The sequence below is a fragment of the Spea bombifrons genome, chromosome 2 (genome assembly GCF_027358695.1).
Source record: "Spea bombifrons isolate aSpeBom1 chromosome 2, aSpeBom1.2.pri, whole genome shotgun sequence".
In the NCBI taxonomy this organism is placed as follows: domain Eukaryota; kingdom Metazoa; phylum Chordata; class Amphibia; order Anura; family Pelobatidae; genus Spea; species Spea bombifrons.
This window is the reverse complement of record NC_071088.1, coordinates 125,671,289-125,687,948: the sequence shown is the minus strand read 5'-3', so window position 1 is coordinate 125,687,948 and position 16,660 is coordinate 125,671,289.

The window sequence follows — 16,660 nt, the reverse complement described above, 5'->3', positions numbered from 1 at the left end:
GCTGAAAGACCATGGTTGTGGAAACGTAATGACACCATTTTACAACAACCGGCCTTAATTGTTGGGACTGCTAAGTCTTATTTTGAAAGAAAAAACGCCAAACTGGCATTTCCATATCCCTGAGATGCCGAAGGCCTACAAATCTGTGTTGGAAGTGGTGTGGACATAAGACCACTTACTTGCCAACTGTTGCAGTCATTATGGAAGTTAGTGAAAAAGTTAAAACCCAGTAGTTCTGGCCATCTTTCTATTCATGTCAGTGAAGTATACAGAATATCTCATTAACCAGAAGGAGATAATCATAGCTTTCTGATTGAAGCCTATAACTTCTACAATGACAATAATACTGGACAAAATTAATGACAATTTACTAATACACAAGCTCCCTGCTTTGCCACATGAAACTCTGAAGGCGTCTTATAAAACTTTACATCAACACAGAATTGTCTATGAAACACTGGAGGAATAATCTAACCCTTCTGAGTATGTGCCTTTCTTTGTGAGTCATCTCGGTGCGTCACACAAACAGATGTCCCAGTCCAGACCTGCTTTTCTGACTCAAATTGGGTAATCTCAAGCCATTTGTATTAGCCTCGGTGATGTGTGTTTAATGTATGGTAAGCCCTTGTTTTGTATAAGAATTATTTTTCCTTTATTATCTTTTATTTTCTCATTTAAATAATCATTTATAGTTGCGTTAACATGCATATTTATGTGACAGACAGATGAGCTGCCGTGGAATTGATAAGCTTGTTGTATCGAGATGCAATGTGTGGATGCTTTGCAAGATCTGCCCTCTTTATGTTGTTTGATGGAGACAAAACATACTTGACGCTGTAAGATGGATATAGTCCATTATTTCTATAGGAAAGAGACATGCTCTAGTAAACGAACAGGTCCTGAGTCCATGCGCTGCCTGCCTCAAAAGTCCCCATCACAGGCTTCAAATAATGTGTAGTTATATCTTGTGTGCTAGACTGGATTGCCCAGTTGGTAAACTGGTTAACATCTTACATCAAATCATTTTGAGGGGTGACATAGTTGCTTTAAAGATGCTGCTCCACCTATTCTGCTGAATTTAACACTTTTGTCACTAAAAGAATTTGAAGGATCATTCATAGTATTGTTGAACGCACAAAAACTCCCCAGAAATAATTATTGAATCATGTTAAATTTTGCCTTGTTTATAATTTTTGCTGAGAACATGCAAGATCAGGCACTGATCAGACAGTTGCCATGAAATGGTGTGGTTTTTCATGTCATGAAAGAATAAAATCACAGATTAACATACTTAAGACTGCAATTAATGATTAGTCTACGGGGCTGTCCTCAAGGGTTACAGGGCCCGGGGCCAGAAGGGTCTGCTGGTCCCCATTTGTCCTCAGGAAGGGACAGATGGGGTCCTCCTCAACCTCATGCTTGTGGCCTCTCCATGGCTGAGAGTTGCAGAGCGACATCACATCACAGTGGAAGAAGTCTCGCTTGCCCATGCCTAAGGCAGACATGTTACTCTAAGTGGATAAGTATCTTTAGGCAAAGACAAGTAAAAAAAACACTGCTTCTATGCTTCAAAGAAAGCTTTAGTAAGGAGTCAGAAAAAGTTATGTATCCTTATCTGTCTTTATTATAGGTTTTCCGGTTGCCCAGCAATGGAGAATATGTTACATTTCTCTCTTGTCAGATGAGATATTATATACACCTGATTACAGTCCCCAGTAGCCAGAAGATTCTAGCACTGACACAAACAAGAACAATCCACTGCCGATATGAACCAATTACTGCCAATGGTTTCTGGCTGCAAGTAACTAATTTATTTTATTTTATTACTAAAACTGTGGTGGTATGTAATACTTGTACTTACAGAATCCAGAATACTTACAGAATATGTCGAGCTATAGAAAAACACCCGCAAGATGTCAGTTTGAAAGAACTTTCACTACCATTTGTTGGTCTTGCATTCGGTGTCCTTTTCTTGCTATGGACATCTGTCTATGAACCATATTCACAATGAAGACGGGGAGTTAAAGCTGTATGGGAACTGGGAACTCTCCGGCTTTGACTCGGAGTCTCCAGGTGAAGGACTGCTTCCGAGACACTTGGTAACGGCAGATACGGGGACATGCTGTGCTGCTATGATAATGCCAACATGTGTCACTGATTAGTATTCCGGTCTGAGCATTGTTCATGTATAACCAGAGTACGTATTTACCTTTGATTTTTTTCCTAATTATCCGAATGTATGTCAGCATATGAATCCAAAAATGAGAAGTATGAAGGAAAAACCCCTGTGGGCATCTTCTGTGTGAACAGATGCATTGTCATATTTACAACTTCTACGTAACAAAAAAAACCCCAACAAAAGCTAGACATAGAACACTATGCCAGATTTATGATTCCATGAATTTTAATGAATTCTAAAAAATATAATTAAAGGTCGTACATATGCCTTATGGAATTTTAAAAAAATGTTGCAGCTGTACGTAAAAATTTTGTTTTTACTTTAAATAATATAATTTTTGCAACCCTAAACATTTATTCTGTTTTTAATTCCCTTCTCTATATTCCAGTACACAACCCTTCCCGTTTCTCTGCTAAAGACCTTGCCAACCACATTATAATCTATATATTCTTAATGATGACATACTTAATGAAGTTATTCTTTACTGCTTCAGCCCTGTCAACCATGAATGGGTGTTTATATCACCTATCACCTCACTACCTGCCCACCTCCCCCCATTCCCTCGCATCTACCTTATTTTTCCATTAGACCTACGCTAGCCCATCTATTTAACCTCTCTCTTACCACTGGGACATTCCAATCCTCCTAGAAACATGCTCTTAACACGACACAACCCTCCCTGAATCCCACATCCCTATCTACTAAACATTCTCCCTTACTTACAGAGAATGATGTATCAATGATGTATCTCCGGGGCTGCCTTAGGTCCGACCTAGAGCAGCGCCCCCAGCCGCCCCCTCCGCGGTTGCCATTTTCCTTGCATTAAAAAGCACGCAATGCTTTTATGACACGTAGCACTGGGATATGATGTCATATCCTAGTACTCAGTGTTCTAATGCAGTCTATACTGGGCCGGCAAAGCCGGTTGGAGGGATCAAAGGTCTCCCCAGTACATTGATATAACCCCTAATTCTCTGCTCTTACTTCCAATGAATCTAACAGCCATCTTAACTCTATCTCTCCTCAGTAGTAGTTGCTTCTTCGCACCCATGTCTGCAATCCCAACATGGCGGGTTAGGCACAACTAATTGCAAAACTATGGGTCCCTCCCTACAGTGCTTGTGATCTAGGTTGTGCTCACCTCAGGGGGCTCTCCTGACCTCAGATAATCATTTGGAGACAGGAGCCCTAGGAGATGTTCACGCATTGCCTTGTATTGTTAAAGATTCATTATGCCACTATCCGTAACATACACCAGTACAGTTGTAAAGCCCTTTAATTTTTCCACTTAAAACTTAAAAACATAAGAATGCAGGGTTTTGCTGTACTTTACGTTTTTGCTACATAATTCAGAAGCCATTGGTGGGGAAATGTTTGCATGGAACGTGGTATAGTGAGCTTTGAGAAATCGTCTAGGTTTTAGAAATATACGATCCCAGCCTATCAAATTTGGAAATAATTATTTTACAAAAAGTGGTATACATCATTCAATGTTTGCCAGCAAATGTGCCTACTTGGTTAGATATAAAAAAAACATTCTAAGCATATGCTTATTTCAGAACACAAATAAGTAAATGAAAAATGGACTGACTAGATGGGTTGAGTAGTTTTATGTTTCTAATGTTTTAATGGGTTAAATGAATTGCTTACCAACAAATCATGATGTATTGGTAACCATAGCTCCAGTTGGCCAAAATGTGTGCCCTTTCTGTTATTTGAAATATAGGATGGCAGCCAATGATTTCAAACCCATTTCAGATTTCCATTACCAATAGTGGTAATGTTTAAAATAGACATTTTTCCAGTAATTCCGCTACGAGTTCCCAATTTGTAGATTTATCATTAAAACTTTTCTAAAATTGTATTTTGCAAACTAACAGCATTCCTCCCTAACCAATACATCCATGAGCATGGTAATGTAACCACCTCAGGGCAGTAAATCCTGTGCTACCGCTCTTCTGGGAGATCAGGGACTCAGAGATTGGCAGTGCCTTCACCTAGATGGCGTGTGCCATCACTGAAGCCCAAATGCTGCCCTTACTTGCTGGTCTTGTCCCCCAGGTGATCCTGGAATAATATTTTTAAAGTCCATTCATTTCCTATGTATTTACCCTTGGTTGGTGTATGCGTTTGTATGGTACTCCTTTGGTGCAGTTCTGGTGGATATTGACCCGGCTAGATTTTGACCTGGTTTTCATCTCCTGATTTGACTCCAACGTACTCTGATTTTTGGTTTTTGTTAAAGCCTGTTAATCAGTTTTTTCTTGTTTCCTTGGGACCCTGCTTTGCCAATGATAATGCATGATTAAATCAGTGGATTGAATTCAACTGCAATTTCCTTTATAAACTTACTTGTGAGCTTCTAATCATAGGTAGGGTTTGTGGCTGCAATGTAAAGAAAGATGTGCATTAAATAGCTCATCTATGGCTCACAATCTGGTGGACTGTTTGTCATAATGGTATATTCAAGGGTGTTCATGCCATCCCTAGCCTACCAAAAATGTAGGTTCTAACCTATATGTGGACAGCCCATCAATTAAAAAGACAACACTGGCATTGATTAATATATCAGGTAACTCTTTAGATTTCAGAGCTGATTAGGCCTCTGGTGAGTGATTAATAACTAAAGGGCCCTCCACGCTTCCTGACCTTTCATGTCCACCATCCTACCTCAAATAAGGAGAGGTCTGTGAGTGGGAGCCGCTATAGAATGTTCTCATGTATGTTAATATGTTTCAGCACATGCAATGTCATACTGCTTTTCATACTGAATGTGATTTCAGGTGATAAACAAAAATCTCATAAACCCTACCTTCTTCACACCTTATGTTTTCCTCACCCCATTCCCTCTAGATTGTAAGCTTGCGAGCAGGGCTCCCTCTACGTAGTATATCGCTTTGTGTTAGTCTGTCAATTCTATTTTTGTCATACCCCTTGAATATATGTATTGTAAGCAGAGCTGCGTAAATTGTTGGCGCTATATAAATAAAAGATAATAATAAGAATACTAATCAACAGGATTATTTAATCACCATAAAAAAAGAGGAGAAAAGTGGTTAGGTGAAGGGAAGAAGGGGGTTTAATGCTTACACGGAGGTTGTGAAAAGATCCTACATTGGCGTGTAAAGTTGTGCCAGCAAACTGCTACGGTCAACAAACAAGGAAAACAACTTGAAGAGGCATCACAAATCAACAACAGGATCATTCATAACGGTTACTCCATTCCGTGCTATTCTTAATCAAATTAGCCTTCACTAAAATAAAACTGCAGTTTTCCCAAAGGCTCTAAATGTAACCACAAGCAGCGCATTCCTGGCAGCCACCAAGAAAGGCGTCTCTTTAATTCATGGAGCCAAACTTAATTGTGATATTTTTTTGTAAGTTTCTAAATTGCCCTTTTTAGGCTTGGAGGTACCCAAAAACGATGGTGCTTCACATAAATGTCCCGTGCCATGGACGCTGGCACCAACGTTGTTATGATTTGTTTGAAAGCAATGTGTGTTGTAGTAAGGAACAGATGACAGTTTTATTTAACAGCAACGCGATCCTGCCTTGTACTGAATAACGCTAGATCACATTTAGTCTTCTAAATTACCTACAAGATTGTAGGTCAAAAGCATTAGCGTAATTGTGAATTACTAACAGACTTTGTTTAAACAACCCAAAACAATACAGATAAAAGTGAAATAGACCATTTTTTAATACAGAAATACTTCATATGTACATATTTGGTAGCCTTATTCTATGGAATATGGAATTTTTATTCTTATTCTATGGATGTGTAAATTCACCACTATATTAACTCCTACAATTTATGCTGGTAGGCCGTTCCACGTACCTACTATCCTCTCAGTGAAGCAATTAGTACTTTAAAATTCTAGGATCTTGTGTCCTAGCTCTTTTCAAACATACCTCCGAGGGAGTACCATAAGCCTTTTCTCTTTGGCTACCACTTGACAACTGGTGTCTGTTTACGAGCACTCTACGTACCCTTGGTTATGGGATTTAACAAAGAATAACAAAGTAACCAACAACGTAAATGTAATCCTTGCACACAATGGTATTTAAATATTCTACAAATGAATGTTTTCATGATTAAAGTTATTTAGATCATTAGTTACAAATTAAAGGGACCCTCAATCCATCATATGCACTTTAATGCAAAGGAGAGCTGTGTGGCTCCTTCAAAGTTTTGTGGCGGACAGATTTTGGCAGTATGGGGAAACATTTTTTTAAAAAAACTTAATCTGCAGAATAAAAGTATTGATAGCTGTCAGCTTAATATTTTGGAACAAAATAAGAAGGGTCTCTCACTAAAAGAATGGTATAATAAAAATATTACATTTGTAAAAGACAATGTCAGTAATTAAACCCTTCGCACGATTATCACAACAGTTCCATTTATCTAATAGAGGGGTTTCAATAGCCTGTATATATAAAATCCATTTATGAGAGAGAAGTTATAAAAATATATTTTTTGTTATAAAAAGGTAAACAGGAAAATAACTGGATGTTCTGAATTTATTCAAATTGGAGAAAGTCAGGCACATTTTCCCACAATAAGTAGGAAAGAGATCTAAAGAACTCGATCACAATCTCTGATTGGATGAATTCTTATAGAAAGGTAAATAAAACGATTCACTCGTTGCTTTACAGTTGGTGGAGTTGTAGAGGAGTGAGACCACTCGGGGCAACGGTGTTCAATCAAAAAACCCAGACGTAGCATTATTACACTCGAGTTGGCATCAGGGGCCACCGAAACAGCAGTATCTCGCTATTCATTGAATGGTCGGTGCAAAAATCTTGATTGCACGTAGTTTTAAACAACTTTAAATTTGTATGAGCTTCAATTGTTGCGTAATGTTAATATGGAAAGAGGTAAAACCCAGTAAAATATATACAATGTGAGGATTAAAGAGGTAAAGATGGTTAATTAGACCCTACACTACGCATATATGTTTTTAAAGAGAATAACAGGATTATTTGTTCCGATAGTACCATGTACCTCCCCTGGGAGTTGTCTATGTGCTATTTGTTTTTCTGTAATATGTATTTCTTATTTATCTTTGTTCTCTCTATAGCAGTGGTTGTTTTTTTTCTATATGTTGGACTCTTATTGGAGTTCTAAGAACCATAATAATCTATTGAGTTATTAGACTTACACATATATATGAGAACTATGTTGTAAGTTTTTTTATCCTGTACTCTTCGTGTCATATTCATGTGAAAAAAATAATAAATAATAAACTACATTTTTATTCATGGTGTCTCATTTTCAAGTGTTTTGGAGATGCGTTAGGCTGAACGCATCATCTTGGAAGTAATTTACTTGCGGTCGGTCAGCTCCAGTGAACTCACAGAGAACTTTGATACGCACTCTTCTTTATGGGGTTGTCAGACTTTAAACTGACCCTTTAAAGTTTTTAAACCATAAAACATGGTGGGGAATCCTCCAACAGCAGGTATCGTGTTCAGTTTTATAATATGTAATGGTCACATCTGAAATAACAGTTGATTCTAGCACTGGGGAAAAACAGTACTTAAGGTTGAGTTTTAAATTACTAAATGTATGCTGTCTCATCCATCCGGATTATGTAGACTATGCATTAGCCTGTAGAGATTGTTTACAATGATGCAGTACATTTGTAAAGCTATTATAACAAATTTGCATTAAAATAAAGAGCAATTTTTTTCTTCTCACATTCCCTTTCTCCCCTCTTTTATTTCTGTATCACTCTTTTGATCTTCTCTCATTTTCCCCACCATATCGTTCTTTCTCCTCTTCCCCTTAGTTTTTTTTAATTTTGTCTGTCTTTTTTTCCTCTCTTATCTTTCTTTCTTTCTTCTCTATCATCTTCTCTATCCCTTCCTTTCCCACTGTCTTTCTTCTCTCAAATCCTCTCTCCCCCATTTTTTATGAGTTACATTTGTACGTGTAACTTTATTTCTTGTATTTTATACAAGGTCTCCTGCTAGTTTGGAGTGCGGTTTCTTTTTAACTTGTAGTTTCCCTCAAGCTGATGTTGCTTTCTATCAATATTCATTTTGCTCACATAGAGACCCTGATTTGATACTTAGATGTGAGAGTTGTCAATATATATCTTTTAGCACAATTCAATTATAAAATCAATTATTTATGAAACATATTTTTAATTCTTAGAAAAGTTGCCCCGTACTGTAAGGGAAATGTGTCAGTACACTGCTTGATTCATTCAGAGTTTTGTACAAACCCTATGCTTAAAAGTTACAGTATATGGACAAAAGTATTGGGACACCTGACCATTACAACAACAGGGACTTTTATGACATTGCATTCTACATACTGTGACATTCATGTAGGATTGGTGGTGGAAGGGAGGTATGTTTCTGCTAGATTCCTTTCCTATGTGAAGTAACACCAGAGTCTTCCACCTGCTAGGTGATTAATTTAGGTGAATGAGAGGGTGGATATAAAAGGGAAGCCAGGAGGGCAGGTAGCTCTCTGGCTGAGGACACAGAAAGCCTGTCTGTGGGAGAGACATGTGAGTAAAGGTTGCTGGACATATTATGTTAAGTTGGCAGAGAGAAGCCGGACAGGCAAGGTATTTCTTTTGTTGCTGTGTTATATTTCTTTTGTCTTTGCAACCTTTCTAATAAACCTGACCCTGTGTCAGATTGCACGAACTTACTGCTGTTTGCCTGGTGTGAATGAAGACAGGCGCTTGTCCCTTGACCTCAGCGAGGGGCGATCCCAGACCTATCTCACAATACATAGACATCAATATGTAGTTGGTCCCCCCTTTGCAGCTATAACAACTCCCACTCTTCTGGTAAGGCTTTCCATAAGATTCTGTGGGATATTTAGCCCATTCGTCCAGTAGAGTATTTGTGAGGTCAGGCATTGATGTTGTATGAGACGCCCGGCTCACAATCTCCATTCCATTTCATCCCAAAGGTGTTTGATCGAGTTGAGGTCAGGGGTCTGTGTGGGTCAGTCAAGTTCTTCCACACCAAACTCATCCTACCATGTCTTCATGGACCTTGCTTTGTGCACTGGGGCACAGTCATGCTGGAACAGAAAAGGGCCTTCCCCAAATCGTTCCCAAAATGTTGGAAGTATGTTCAAAATGTCTTGGTATGCTGAAGCATTAAGATTTCCCTTCACTAGATTCGTCACTCCACAGAACACACTCCACAGCACGCCGCCACTGCTCCAGAGTCCGGTGGCGGCGTGCGTTACACCACTCAATCCAACGCTTGGCATTGCACTTGGTGATGTGAGGCTTGCACGCAGCTGCTTGCCCATGGAAACCCATTGCATGAAGCTCTTGCCGCACAGTTTTTGTGCTGTTCCTAAACGCTTCCACTTTCCAATAATACCTCTTACGGCTGACCGTGGAATATCTAGCAGGGGAGATTCTTTTCAAACTGACTTCTTTCTGAGGTAACCTCCTGTCACAGTACCACGATGGAATTCACTGAGCTCAGAATCACCCATTTTTTCAGAAATGTTTGTAAATGCAGACTGCATGGCTAGGTGCTTGATTTTATACACCGGTCGCAATGGGTCTGAATTGGATTATTAAGAGGTGAGTCCCACTTTGTCCACAGAGTGTAGGAGGCTTTACAATGGTGCATTTCTTATGGGTCTGTAGCTGTCAATTCCCAGTTAAATAATCCACAGATTTCAGAATGTTTTTGTTTTCAAATTGTAACATTGCTTCATTGTTTTTTAATTTTTTTATTTAAAATCTTTCTTCAGTCGATTTTTTTAAATAATTTTTTTGAATCACTGAAAATGGCCACAGTGGAGCATAAAATCTTTCCCTTTGGGCTGTAGAGGAAAGGAAGGGGTTGCATATTCCTGCGGAGAGCGTGGCCCTCGAAGAAAGAAGATTTGGAGATCTGGTGTCCATCATGGCCCTTAAATGGACGCGTTTTTGTCTCTTTTTTAGCTTTCTTTCTCACGGCGAAGCACTGACTTTGGTCACAAAAACCACTGTGTATAGAAAACATTATCTGTAACTGGTGATCCACATGTTTGTGGAAGATGGTTTGTGGTTATCCGGTAAATAACTAATAAAGCTTTGGACACACATTAAAACTGACAACACACTTCCTATAAGGAATTAAAAAAAAAAATAATACATTCGCCTGAAAATAAAGATGGATGCCTACATGCTCAAAGAAACTTAGGGAGAAAAAGGGCGATTTGGAGGAAAATACAAAAATTCTCCAGATATATGACACCATCCTAATAAAATACCGCTTGGGAAATACTTGCGTGTTTTTATTAGCCATTTGTATTAGTTGATATGTTCCACGTGATTGTGAAATATTAAGGAGTCTATGAACACACCAACCATAGTATTATTTCATACGTGCTGCAGCGCCCGGCAATGTAATAACATGTTTTAGATCTCACTTGTTTGAATCAGTTTCAAAAATAACGCGAAAACTCTTCTCTCAAAACCAGATAGGACAAGTTTTCCTCAATCCTAACCGCTTTTAAATTGTCTTGACTGGTTTCCAAATATTTCCCGCTAAGGTGGAATGTGGCGGGTTTTTTTTATTCCCAAGATCCTCTACAGATTTCCCTGCGGCAAATCATTAAAAGTCATTTTTTATGAAATATATTTCATTATAGTCTAATAATGATGCTCGTCTGTAGACCTGCTGGCATTCGTTATTAGGTCAGGTGATATCCATGCCTCTTCCAGCAATAGCTACCGAGTGGCAGGTTAGATAAAAAGACGTAGAGAGAATCCATTAGGTAACCTGACCACCGATCTTTTGTAATTTATTTCCATTACCTATCAATTTTTCTACGGAAACATGGCCTCTAATTCACCTTTTGCGAACAATGTTTAAACCCTTTGCATTTGGAGGGTAGAATTTTGCTAAAAAAGTGGTTTATTATTGTACAGGTCTGTTTTACCTGGAGATTGTACGCAATCTCATCTTTTCTTATGCTTTTTCATTCTTTCAAAGGAAAAAAAAGATTTTTAATAAGAGGTCGATGACATGTTAGGTTTAATCCGTTTCTTCTGAATTTCTGCACACCTAGCAAAGGTGTTTATCCTTCTTATAACAGGCTTTGGATATATTTTACTTTGTGTAACTGAAGTATAGCCAATGCATCTGGGTACACAATTTGAATAATTCTTTAAACAATCAGAAATGATAGTTGTTATTATTATACACGTGTATTATTACAGGGATGTGTGCATATATGTATATATACACACGTTACATGGTGTGTTTCTATTTGGCGTGGTGTTTTAGCCACTGATCCTTTATCAAAAATGTGTTTTGGGTAGAAACTATGAGCCAAGCATTAAAATAAATTTTAGTTCTGAAATGCCAAATGCCAAATACTCCTAGTATTATTTTACAGTTTTGTTCACATATTACTGTTTTGATTACTCAGCCACACTATCGCCTCTCCTGAAGCTTCTGGAACAAGCGCAGCATAGTGGAGGGAGCCCTGACAGGGCTAGGAGGTGGGCCTAAGGGGTTTTGTTTTAGTTTTATTGGCTTGCCAGGTTAGGGGCTGGGTCATATAAATAGTTGGTAGCCATTTTGTGAGCTCATTTTATAATCAGCTTTTCAGACCTGTGGTTGTCCCTCCCTCCCTGATTATGTTTTTTTTGGGGGGGGGGGGTTCCCGTTTTGTAACAGCGGCGGGGTGGAGAGGCAAATTTGGAGAGTTTGAATGGGGGTTTGAGTGGTAAAAGTTAACTAAAGGTTGTTGGTTGGTATGTTTCGTAGGTTTCGAGCTGGTCTGTGGCTCAGAACCTGGGGGTGTAGGGGTATCTGGGTATATCCCTATTAGGAGTTTGGCAAAGTAAAGTATTGGCACTTTATTGTAATGTTTTTTTGGTTATTGTTAAATTATTGTTTGGGGTCATTATCATGGTGTGGGTGGTGTCGGAATATTATTGTTCTATTGTATTTTGTATGACAATGACTTTTTGTAAATGGTGTTTTTAAGCTGTGGACTTATAAATAATTTTCCACTGCAATTTTGGTGTCCGTGTCTTATTTTGGGGGTTGGGTATTCTGGTGGGTTTTTTCCTAGATGGCCCACGAATCGTCTATGCGCCTTTCAATGTGTTTTTCCCTACCTTGGTATCTTCTACAAGTGGACGCAGGGGAGAAATAGGTGAAAAAATGACATGTTCTCTATAAAATTTGAATCTATGATGACATTTTTGTCACCATATTGGCACTCGTATACCCATGTGGTGGTTTGGAAGCCCAAAGGTTACGTGCATTGTTTCAGAATATCTCCATATTGCCTTGATGAATCACATCCCTAGTTCTTATTCCCTACCACTAGAAAACATGGTTTCATTTAAACTACACTTAGGCTGGATAATGGAAATCAAGAATGGAGCTGGACACCTTCGGGTTAAACGTGTATATAAATGAATCCACGCCAAGTACAGTTGACCTTTTAATGCATGGTACATTTGCAATGGCCAGACTCACAGAAGCACAAGGAGGCTGCGCATTGTTCTGCTCTTTTACTTGCTGGGCCATAAATGACTATTTACTTAAAATGTTTTCATCCCCCCAGCATTCTGATTCATAGATTCCCTGAAAACTGCATTAAAACCGGCATTGTGTGGGCACGCAGACTCATTTGTCCATGTATAACGTGTAATTGCTGACTATTTGTGTTCTGTTGGAAATATGTATTTAGTCATTAGTTAAGACCAATGCCCAGGTTCAAATGGCATATTCTGTTCTCGTAGCTGATAATTGTATATTAATCATTAATCAGACTATTGTATTCTTGGGGGTTTTTTTTTAAATGCATGATATTTTATATCTAGAAAATTATCCACTTCACTGCTTTTGGTCTTACTTTCTCACTCCTAAAAAAATTTATGCCAGGATGGCCATTTCTTAAACATTAATAGCGATAATAATCTCTGAAACATACAGTATTGTGCAAATGTTTTAGGCAGTTGTGAAAAAATGCCGTAAAGTAAGAAAGCTTTCACAAAATGAGCGAACAGCCTTTGCCTTCAAAACACCATAAATTCTTCTAGGTGCCCCCACACAGTTTTTTTAAGTGACTTGGCAGGTAGGTTGTTCTAAACATCTTGGACAATTAACCACTTGTATGGATGTAGGCAGCCTTAGTTGTTTCTCTCTCTTCAGGTAATCCCGCACAGTCCGGCCCAGTGCTATGTTTAACCGTGCAGGACTGCCCAACTCAACCAACACAACTGACCAACAGACTCAAAAGTGGACAAATACATCAATTCGACTGACAAAATGGGCATTTAACTCAACAGAGTTGAAGGTGAATGCAAAGGTAACTTAACTCACAATGTGTGACTCAACAGCACTTTACTCAACATTCAAGTGGACTTAGTTGAGTGCTGCAAAGTGGTTTTCAGTTTAGTCGGTTGTGTTCCCCTTGGCACTCGCTTAATTAATAATTAAGTAATGGGTGCTTTCATCCATTTCAATTAATCTGATAGATCCTGTAGCACATTCAAGTTACCCCCACCTATGGGACACATAACAAATACTAAAAGGAACCAGACCATTAAAGCTGCACTCTTTTGTAGCCACTAAATCCGCAGTGACATTGTGAACCGCAGCCCGTTCTGCGTATGACATCTGCCTGGAAGAACCGCAGCCCGTTCTGCGTATGACATCTGCCTGGAAGAACCGCAGCCCGCTCTGCGTATGACATCTGCCTGGAAGAACCGCAGCCCGCTCTGCGTATGACATCTGCCTGGAAGAACCGCAGCCCGTTCTGCGTATGACATCTGCCTGGAAGAACCGCAGCCCGCTCTGCGTATGACATCTGCCTGGAAGAACCGCAGCCCGCTCTGCGTATGACATCTGCCTGGAAGAACCGCAGCCCGCTCTGCGTATGACATCTGCCTGGAAGAACCGCAGCCCGCTCTGCGTATGACATCTGCCTGGAAGAACCGCAGCCCGTTCTGCGTATGACATCTGCCTGGAAGTCTGCTCCTTTTAAGGACTGTTAAGTTGGCAGCCATACCTGGAGCGAAGATTTACTGTTTATCAGAAATTGCTGTACTATCTTCTTACGTCAAACGCGTGAGTCACTGGCAGTAGTACAATACCGTGCTGCATTTCTGGCTCTGCGGATACCGTTCTGCGCGGCGGTGAATTCACTGTCTTTTTTTTTTCTACTGTTACAACAGATTGCCAAGTAATTGCTGGAAAACATTGTAAATTATCGAGGATGAGACAGGCAGTATTAACAAAAGGCTGGATGTGGAGGCGTTCAATGAAGGCATATGACAGGGACCGAAACCTTGAGCTGTTTGCTGTTTCAGAGATCTTTCTGTAGTTCTGTGGGGATTGTGGGAAAACATTGCTCATTCATACATGACCCTGAAGTGAAACGTTAATCCGTAGCCATCCAGGCCCTACTCTCCTTCTAGGGCATATGAGACAAATATACGATACATATACAAGTTACCAACCTATCAACTACCATAACTATGTCATTTAACATCATCTATGGGGAAAGGTAGAAATAGGTCTGCAGCTATATAGCATACATTTTGTAAGGGATTCAATCACTTTTACAATAATTAAGTATAATAATTCAAACATGTCATAATTAAATATGAATATCGCCATCCCCCTGGACCAATAATAACATAATGCACAAATAAAACAATATAATCAGAGAGTTGGAAAACATTAAAGATGATATTTAGAGATATCAAAACTATGTATTTGTTATATTTTTTCTATAATATATGTAATTACTCCAGCTGTGGTATTTCTCTAGCCAAATACTCAACATTTAATCCCATGTTCTCATTGCTGTGAATATTTTCAGACCCGTACCATGCTATAGAGGCATCAAAAGTATATTTTGTGATTTTTTCCATCGATTTGGAAATATAAATACATGGAAACTGCTTCCCAAATACAAACTCTCCTGCGATTGACTGAAATAGTGAAGTTTCCGAATAGTAAGAAAATTCCTGGCCTTTGCATGGCCTTCGATGAAAGACGGTATACTAAAATGTGTGGGAAAAGAGAGACAACCCCCAATCTTACTTCTAAAAATATCTGCACTATTGGTCCTGAACCATGAAACGCATGCCAAGTTTCTTTCTCATAGCTATGAAACTTCCTGTTGGTTTGGCCCATGGAGTCCTCTGCGACTGAGAAGCACCTTTTTTGGTGTCCAGCATTACCAGACAAGGAAATATATTAACTCTCACTGTCAGGACTTGAGTTATGAAGCCTTTAGTGCATAGTCACATGACAAGTAATATTTCATATATCTTTTTTATTTTTTTATCTAACTGCGGGAAGATATACTTTCCAGGTTAAACAATAAAAAAATGATTACTCTTCTGGGAACTTGTTTAAATTCCCAGAAGAGTGATTATTATTTTTTTATTGTCTTTTTTTTTTTTAATCACCCCCCCAACATTTCCCATGGGGTGTTAACCCATTGTAGTGCTTCTGTATAGCAAAGGAGGTCTAACAGAGGCCGTGTGATCCGTGCAGGGGAGATCAGAGGAACAGAGGGAGGAAACAAAGTAGAATAAAATAAAATGAATATAAATAATAATAAAAAATAATTGTTACCGTGACATCATTGGCATCCATACGATAAAAGACAGCTCACTAAAGGGATTTCTATCAGTTTTGCAATAAACAATGTAATAGAAGAAAAAAATTAAAAAAATAAAAAAATAAATAAAAAGAATATGCCCCAACATCCTTTTCCCCTAGCGCTGCAGAAAAAAAAACTATTTTACTACTCCTAAAAACATTAAGCCTGTACTGTAGGCAGGGGATGTTGACGAACTTGCTTAGCACTTCAGAAAAAGGGAATATGCAAGGAGGGTCCACATTTCATAAATATATATATATATTGTAGGATTTACATTACTCAGCATATTGGATAATGCATTTCTTGCCAATTATCCCCCCTAAATGGCAAAATTCAGGGGGGGTTGCCTTCTTTTGGATCGAAAGTAGAAAGGATAGGTCGAAGGGTTGAACTTGATGGACTTAGGTCTTTTTTCAACCTAAATTCCTATGTTACGTTATGTTATGTAAGGAGGACATCCAACTATCAAGTAAAAACAAGCTATCAACTCTCCAGCTTGTAAATATCAAGCCTATAATTAGGTAAAAGTACACACAAAGGCAAAAATAGGTTTTCTGAAAGAGGGAGGCTCGAAAGTTAATCTAGAAATTGGAAACTTTTCACTCAATGCTTTTGTAATCCTTAGATTTAGAACATACACAGCATAACACACTAGGTTAGTACCAGCTTGTCTTTCTCACTTCATATTGCGTAGTGGCAGACTAAATAACATTATATAGTGATAATGAAACAATAAACATCATCAAATCATTTCACAATGATAACTAGGACTATGTGGCCACAAACAGATTCAAATGCGAGCAGGATAAGGTTGACCATACTGTGAAAAAATCTTCCTGTACCTTTTGAGGTCTACGTTCTTT